At 44.8% G+C, this 7676-nt stretch overlaps 1 protein-coding gene and 1 pseudogene across 5 annotated transcripts in view; one reads left to right on the forward strand and one right to left on the reverse strand.

The window, feature by feature from the left end:
• Positions 1-7676, reverse strand: part of Dlgap1 (DLG associated protein 1) — a 672355-nt gene that overhangs the window by 286263 nt on the left and 378416 nt on the right. The window lies entirely within an intron of this gene.
• On the forward strand, positions 4863-5316 carry LOC126516069 (60S ribosomal protein L21-like; annotated as a pseudogene).

Raw genomic sequence — 7676 nt, forward strand, 5'->3', positions numbered from 1 at the left:
ACTATGAGTAAAGACTGAAGCTGCTAGGGATCGTGTCTCATCCTGTCTACACCAGTGGTCCAAACCTGCTGTGGAAGTAGACTTGCTCACAACATACAGCTCTGGCGAGCATTCCAGATCCCTTGCTTGAATTCTTGAGCTTGGAAGGATGGAAAACAAGAACGCAGACCTTCACTTTTGGTTTGAGTCAAACTGTCCTTGCTGGGGGCCTGGGGATGACTTGGGGAATGAGTGACCTCAGAGACTCTCAGTTCTTGGGTGGGGCACGAGGAAGGGGATGATTTTTAAGCAGGGGCAGAAGTGCTGGAAGCATCTGAGGAAATTAAGAACTGGGTGGGGAAACCCCATCATCCAAGACCGAAGGCAGCAGTGAGGACCACAGGCATCTTCAACAAGGGGAGATCCAGGGGACCTGCAGGCTGGGTTCCCTGTCTCTCAGAAGACAATGATGAGGGGCAATGGGAACAAGCGCCTCTTCATAAGTCCAGGAGCATAGGCTGCGGGGACAATCTATATCAGAGATGCCGAGAAAGCCACCCAGAATGACAGAGGACATACAGTATGACCAAACACGTATCTAAAAGACAGAAACCTAGGGAGGCCTGTGACCCTGCGGGCAGAGGCAGCACTAGGAGCTTACTGACTTAACTGGAATTGTGGTCTTCAAGAGTGAAATGTGCTTTGAGCTGCAGGAAAGGCTGCGCTACTGCCTACATGACTTGCCCCTGCAAATGTTAAACCATCTCTACCTGCACTGAAAGGATTTGTTGACGGATGAAAGCAACAAGCAGTCCCTGCTGTTATTTTTAATGCACACTCGGTGCCAACGTTCCAGGCATTGTACTGACTGAACACAGAGTCAGACAACTCTCTGCTCGCTTGGCTCCCGGGCAAAGTGACAAGAACAAGGCATGCAGAGCCAGTGTGGCGGCGGGACAGAGGGCCAGAGTGGCAGTGGAGCGTGCAACCTAGTTAGCAAGTATAAGCGATCTCATTATGCGGCTTTAGAGGCAATTGATCTATGAGAATTAAAAACTATGGCTACTCAATATTGAGTCAACGCCTTGAAAGCAACGCACGACTAGGGAGGTCCGGTCTCAGCTCTGTCTGCCTGCGACTGAGAAGCCTCACCAGTCTTGAGAAATGACGTTTCTGTGGTGTCTGATGCCTGCCTCAGATCGGCAGTCACTTCCATTGGAAGGCCTGCATATTTTTATTTATTCTAATCACTTATTTTCTGGACTATAACACAATCACGTTATTCCCCTTTCCTTCCCTCACTCCAAGCTCTCCCACGTACTCCTCGTGGCTCTCTTCAGACTGTGGGCTCTTTCCTCATTAGTTGTTCCATGCGTGTATGGACGTATGTGCATACACACATATCCTTAACATGAAGCCGACCTGCTCGGTCTGTATAATGTACTTGTGTGTGTTTTCCCCGCTCTCCGCACGCCTTAGTTGTCTGTAGACCTTTGTGCAGGGCTGAGGCCTTGAGAGCTTCCTGTCCACTCTAGCTCGGCTGTTGTTGTTTAACTCACGCTTCAGCGGTCATATTTTTTTTTAAAAATTACCTTTTTTTTTCCTTGCCATCTTAAGAGGTGATAAAGTATTTTGATATATCCTCTAACACTTTCTTTTCCTAACCAGAAAACACCCTTAAATGTACCACTGGTATTTATCATTTGATTTTGAATTAAGAAAAACATAATTTTAATAAATTATATGAAAACTCATAAACTTACAACAGTATATGAGGCTGAGCGGTGGTGGCGCACGCCTTTAATCCCAGAACTCGGGAGGCAGAGGCAGGCGGATCTCTGTGAGTTCGAGGCCAGCCTGGTCTACAAGAGCTAGTTCCAGGACAGGCTCCAAAGCTACAGAGAAACCCGGTCTTGAAAAAAACAAAACAAAAAAACCAAGAGTCTATGTGAAACATCTTGGTAGGAGTAATAAATGCTGCAAGAGAGCAAAGGCCTGCATGTTTCAGCTTTGGAACACTAGGCCACAGCAGCAGGAAGCCCTGTCAACCTTGTTCTTCAGTGCCGGCAGCAAGGCAGTTTCTGTTGGGGCAACTGCAGCTGAGTTGCAGAAACTGGCAGAGACAAAGCACATGGTCCAGCCCATGGCAGTAATGCTGGTGAGCACAGAAAAACACAGACAAAGCACACGGTCCAGCCCGTGGAGGGAATGCTAATGAGCACAGCCAGGAGACAAGTTTCGCTCCCACTGGAGGATCTAAGTCACAGTGGTCATCATCTGATTGTTTCCTGGAAGCGTTCACCATCATGCCAACCTTCTGCCGTAGGAGGCCAAGAGCAAGAAAGCTTTTTCTGTACTGAGCAATTAGAACCAGTTGTTCATTTTTCCAGGTGAGATTTTCAAGCATAGGCCAAGAAGGCCTATTACATATCAAAAACGGTATCATATTGGTAGATTTTTATCCCCCAAATTCTTGGAGTCAAAACTCAAGATTAGCTGGGCCTGATGGTACAGCCCTGTAATTCTAGCTCCTTGAGAGGCTAGAGGATATAAAGTGAGTTCAAGGCCAGCCTATGCAACTAGTGGGACTCTATTGCAAAATCAAAAGTAAAAAAAGGTCTGGGGCTATGGCCCAGTAGTAGAGTCTTTACTAAGCGTGTGAAGGTTCTAGGCTCAATTTCCAGCGAAACACGGACACAGACATACACAGAGAGACAGAGAGGGGGCGAGGGCTCACATAAGCCAAGAAAGAGCTGGACAGGATGGCAGTTAGGTTTGAGTCTGACTCAGAAGAAGGTTAAGCAGATCTTTGGTATCACATTAATTCTATAGGTCACATTCTGAATGGAGCAAGAATGAACAAGGGACCACAATGACGGTCTTCCCAGGCTGGTCTAAAAGGGACAGAATGTAGCCTAGCAATGCCATACAGGCTGGAGACTAGTTTTTGACATTACTATTTGGATCTCTTCCTGCCTTTTATTTTGAAATGATTAATGATAACCATTATTTCTATTCTACTAAGAGACTACTAGAATATAATCTTGAGGCAATTCACATTTACAGATGTCTCCTTCTCCTGGATTTTTCAGTGTCAATAGAGAACAGACAGCCAGTTCCTCCAGCAGCAGCAGGGACATGGAAGCCCCAGACCACAGCTGTCCTTCACTGTTTGCTTTATGTTGCACACTTGCAAAGGTGCCTTTCTGGTGATTTTATACTTCTGTTTACCAAGAGAATGCTGAACGTATCTATATTAGAGATAGGCACTGCACACACAAGCTTTTCCTCTTGACTAGATAATCATTAACCAGCTCTGAGTTTCCTGGGAGAAATGTCTCTCAACACTTTTAGTGCCAGTGTAGAGTCAGGGTCCACACGGATAACACTCTAGCGTCCTTCATCTCTGATAGTTCTACTGGGCTCAGTGGGAAATTCTTGGGAGTGATCTTCCCGACAGTATGGAGACTGGAAGTCATTGTTAGCTGCTTTCTCATGATTAAAAGCTCACAGGTAATAGACCATAAGAATGAAAAAAAAAATGTCGCGTGCTCTCCGGTACTCTTAGCTGTTCTTAAAGACTAGCTGAAACACCGGTTCCCAGTGCGCGTGCACACTGCCATGCCTTTATCTGAATGCTAACAGCTCACAAAGGCAGAGACTGCAGTTACTATCTTACGCTCAGCCATAGCTTCTCCCCCACATCTCTGTTCTCAAAGAAACAAAGACAGAATACAATTGCCAACAATTTCTCTGTTAGCAGAGTCCACTGTAGAATGACAGGAAGTTGAGAGATAATTTCAGTGTTTTAAGGCAAAGCACTAAATGTGTTTGATTTTTTTTTTTAAAAAAAAAAAAACAATTGTTAACATGTACAGCCATTAAGTTCTGTTGCTTCTCTGATGGAAACGGAGGCAGAGACTCACAGCAGAGCACTGGGGCTGAGCTCCCAAAGTCCAGCTGAAAAGGAATGAGAATATGAACAAAGAGGTCAAGGCCATAATGGGTTCATCCACTGAAACAGTTTATCTGAGTTAATGGGAGTTCACCAACACAAGCCAGACTGGGAAGGAAAAAGTATAGGTCCAAACTATTCCCTCTGAATGTGGTTGGCAGTTGCATGGCTGGGGCAGACTGAGGGGCCACTGGCAGTGGCACCAGGATTTATCCCTACTGCATGTACTGGCTTTTTGGGAAGCTATTCTCCTTGGATGGTTACCTTGCTCAGCCTAGATATAGAAGGGAGGACCTTGGACCTTCCCCAAAGCACGTGCCTTACCCTCTCTGAGGAGTGGATGGGACTAGGTTGGGGGGGAGGGGGAGGAGGGAAAGGGAAGAGGGAAGGGAGTGGGAACTGGGATTGGTGTGTAAAATGAAAAAAGGATTTTTTTTTAAAAGTTCTTTTGCTTCTTACAGGCTAAGTTCAAATTGGATAACAAGATAAATGAAACAAAAGCCAAGTGTTTGACTCTATGACTTCAGGTGGATGATAATTTCAAAATCTTCATAGTGGACTCTGGACCAATTAAAACTAACAATAGCTTCTCGGAATAAGGGCGGTATGAGTGACCATGGGTGACTAGGCATCTTTATCATCTTCCAGTGTTTGCCTACACAGCTTTGAGACGTTGATAGGGAGCTGTGTGTGCATCAAGCCTCAGTGAAGTGAGTCACACCCTCCTAGATAGAATAGAAGGCTAGAAGAGATACTCATATTCCAAACCTATGAAAGCATTGGTGAAATCAGAATAGGAATCTTTCTGGTGGCATCAATAGAGTATTAAAATGAGCACTAACAGCAAGGCTTGTCAGAGATGGGACATGATAGCTTTAAAACCTACAGGGAGTTGGCTGCGGTAGCCATCTTTCAGTAACTCGCCAACATGACAAACACAAAGGGAAAGAGGTCCCTTCGGAAACATGGAGTTGTTCCTTTGGCCGCGTACATGCGAATCTACAAGAAGGGCGATATTGTAGACATCAAAGGAATGGGCACTGTTCAAAAAGGAATGCCCCATTAATGTTACCATGGCAAAACCATGAGAGTCTACAGTGTCACCTATGCTGTGGGCATCACTGTAAACAAGCAAGTTAAGGGGAAGATTCTTGCCAAGAGAATTACTGTTGCGGATTGAACACATCAAGCACTCGAAGAGCCGAGACATCTTCCTGAAGCAGGTGAAGGAGAACGACCAGAAGAAAAAGGAAGCCAATGAGAAGGGCACCTGGGTTCGGCTGAAGTGCCAGCTTGCTCTACCCAGAGAAGCACACTTTGTGAGGGCTAACGGGAAGGAGCCAGAGCTGCTGGAGCCCATTCCCTACGAATTCATGGCCTGATGTACAAAAAGAAGTAAAAGACCTGGACTGAAAAAAAAAAACCTACAGAGATCATTGCTTGTTGGGAATCACAGGGAGTCACACTGCTAATCTTGGTTTTGACCCAAGAATTGCTTGAGGGTGAGGCGGTTAAACACTCAAGAGTTTAGTTTCTCCAGCTGTGAGTTGGAAAAGCCATAAACGAGCAGAGGCAGGGCAAGGCCGTTAGAAAGTTGTGGGTGGAGAATGACTTCAGGTAAACTGGTGTTCTGCCTGGCAACCAGGAAGTTCACTAGAAACCTACTTTGTGCCCCACTGGGGGCAGTTGGCTATGTCCTGTCTAATCCTTTAGGATGACATCTGAATCTTAACGCACATTTGTTTGTTCCCGGCTGAGTGTTCAGCTAATCAGCGGTACTCAACAGATATTTGTTGGATGAACTGATTCTGCATATATTATCTCATACAAAAAACTAACCACCCCCCCTTCTCTGAGGGCGGGCGATAGGATGAGAAGTAGCAAGTGTGCAAAGAGCAAGAGGGATCCTTACCAGCCCGAGCTGCTTTCTCTGTGGAGACACAAATTCCACAGGTGTGACCACTGACCGACAGGCCACTCAAAATGGCCAGGGAGGCATTTGCTCAGTTATTAGGTGCTTGGCTGGTCGAAGGCTGCTCACCATGAAGTTAACACATGGTTCAGCACATGCTGAGGACAACAATGCGCTCGACATCTACCGTGCGACAGTGAGTTCAGGGGTAGTTGATTCTCACAGCAGGTTCCTCCTGAACTCGCAGTATCGGTATCACTCCAGACCCTCGTTGAAGGTAAGTTTTCCGACTCAGATCTATTGAACTGGGCACTCTTAATTGCTTCCAGCTGACACGCTGACACCTTCAAACCATGGATACATGGTTTTAAAATCTGCAATTAACTATTAGACATTTCATCCTCCACATTTTGAAAAGAAAAGATTGCTATCCATGTTGCATGACTATCTGAGCGTTAATAAACCAAAATGTAATTTCTTGTATTCTCAACAACTCTAGTGCTATCACCTAATATGCTTTATCGTTTGAAGTAGGGAAACTTTAAAACATCTCAGATGCCTGTGAGCATCCCAGCTCTCAGGGGATTCTGTTCCAAGATGGGGCAGGTAAGTGTGAGCGAGTCAAGTCTCCTTCTTATGTCTGTTTCTGGGCTTTAAACATAGTCTGAGATGAGGCTAGACTTCCGGTTTGGAAAGAGCTTCTGTCAAGTTCAAAGAGCTAGAGAAATCAAGTTGGAGATCTCTATCTCAACATGGTGCTTGCTTGGTTATTTCTCGGCCTCTTGTGTAAACTTACCTTTACATTTTATTTGCAATGCTAGGCATCCAACCCAAGATCTTGTCCATGCTGGACAGGTACTCTATCCCTGAAAAAGACCCTCACCCTTCAGTTCTTTTGAGCTACGGTCTCCTAGCACAGCCAGAATAGCCTTGAACTTTTGACCTTGACATTCCAGCTTCCCTATTATTGGGATTGCAGTCCTGCATTACACACTCACTTCCAAGGAACATTTTACTTACAAAAAGGTTTCTGAAAATGGATCACAGAACTGGACATCCTTAGGGCTGTTACAGCTATGGTTCCATAGTCTTCCATTCCTCTGTGGTTCTGGGAGGGTTTCATTAACAGGAAGCACTACTTGGAATTCTTTGCAGGAAGTTTTCTATGGAGCTCTCAGTTAAGTGAAAAAATATTTCTATTAAACATAGCTTCTATTTAGCACCCAGAATGGCCTATCAAGGCACCTGAGTTTTACTTAGGAGGCACAAATTTACCTTTTGTTCTTCCTAGCCTGATTCGTAAATAGAGAAAACAATTGCTCTTTCTATGGCTGGGTAAAAAAGCAATATATATGCCTGTTGGGCTTGGACCAAAATTCTAAAATAGGTCAAACCTTAACTGAAAGGAGAAAAATATCTTATGGTTCAAATTCTCATTAGTGTTGCTCCTTAAGCTAAATTTACCTCTTGAGTTAGCCTTCTATTTATGAATATACTGTGACTGAAAAAATGTTCTCTCCTTAATCCACCACCATATGGCTTACTTGCCTAAAAGCATTATAATCAAGATGACTCCCCTTAAGAAGAAACTGAAAGAATAGTACTCAAATAAGTGAAAAGTGGAAAACTCGTTGCTAGTATGAACTGAAAGAGACTACATTTTACTCTTGTAACGTGATGGCTAGTCTTGAGTCTTGATTATCGGTTCAACGTGACCGAGAAGAGCCTAGGATGTAAGTAAGATGTAAGTAAGGCACATCTCTGGGTATATATTTGTGGAGGTTCCGAGAGAGAGAGAGAGAGAGAGAGAGAGAGAGAGAGACAGAGAGA

The sequence above is a fragment of the Alexandromys fortis genome, unplaced genomic scaffold (assembly GCF_014885135.2).
Source record: "Alexandromys fortis isolate MF-2015 unplaced genomic scaffold, M_Fortis_MF-2015_v1.1 scaffold_143, whole genome shotgun sequence".
Taxonomy (NCBI): Eukaryota; Metazoa; Chordata; class Mammalia; order Rodentia; family Cricetidae; genus Alexandromys; species Alexandromys fortis.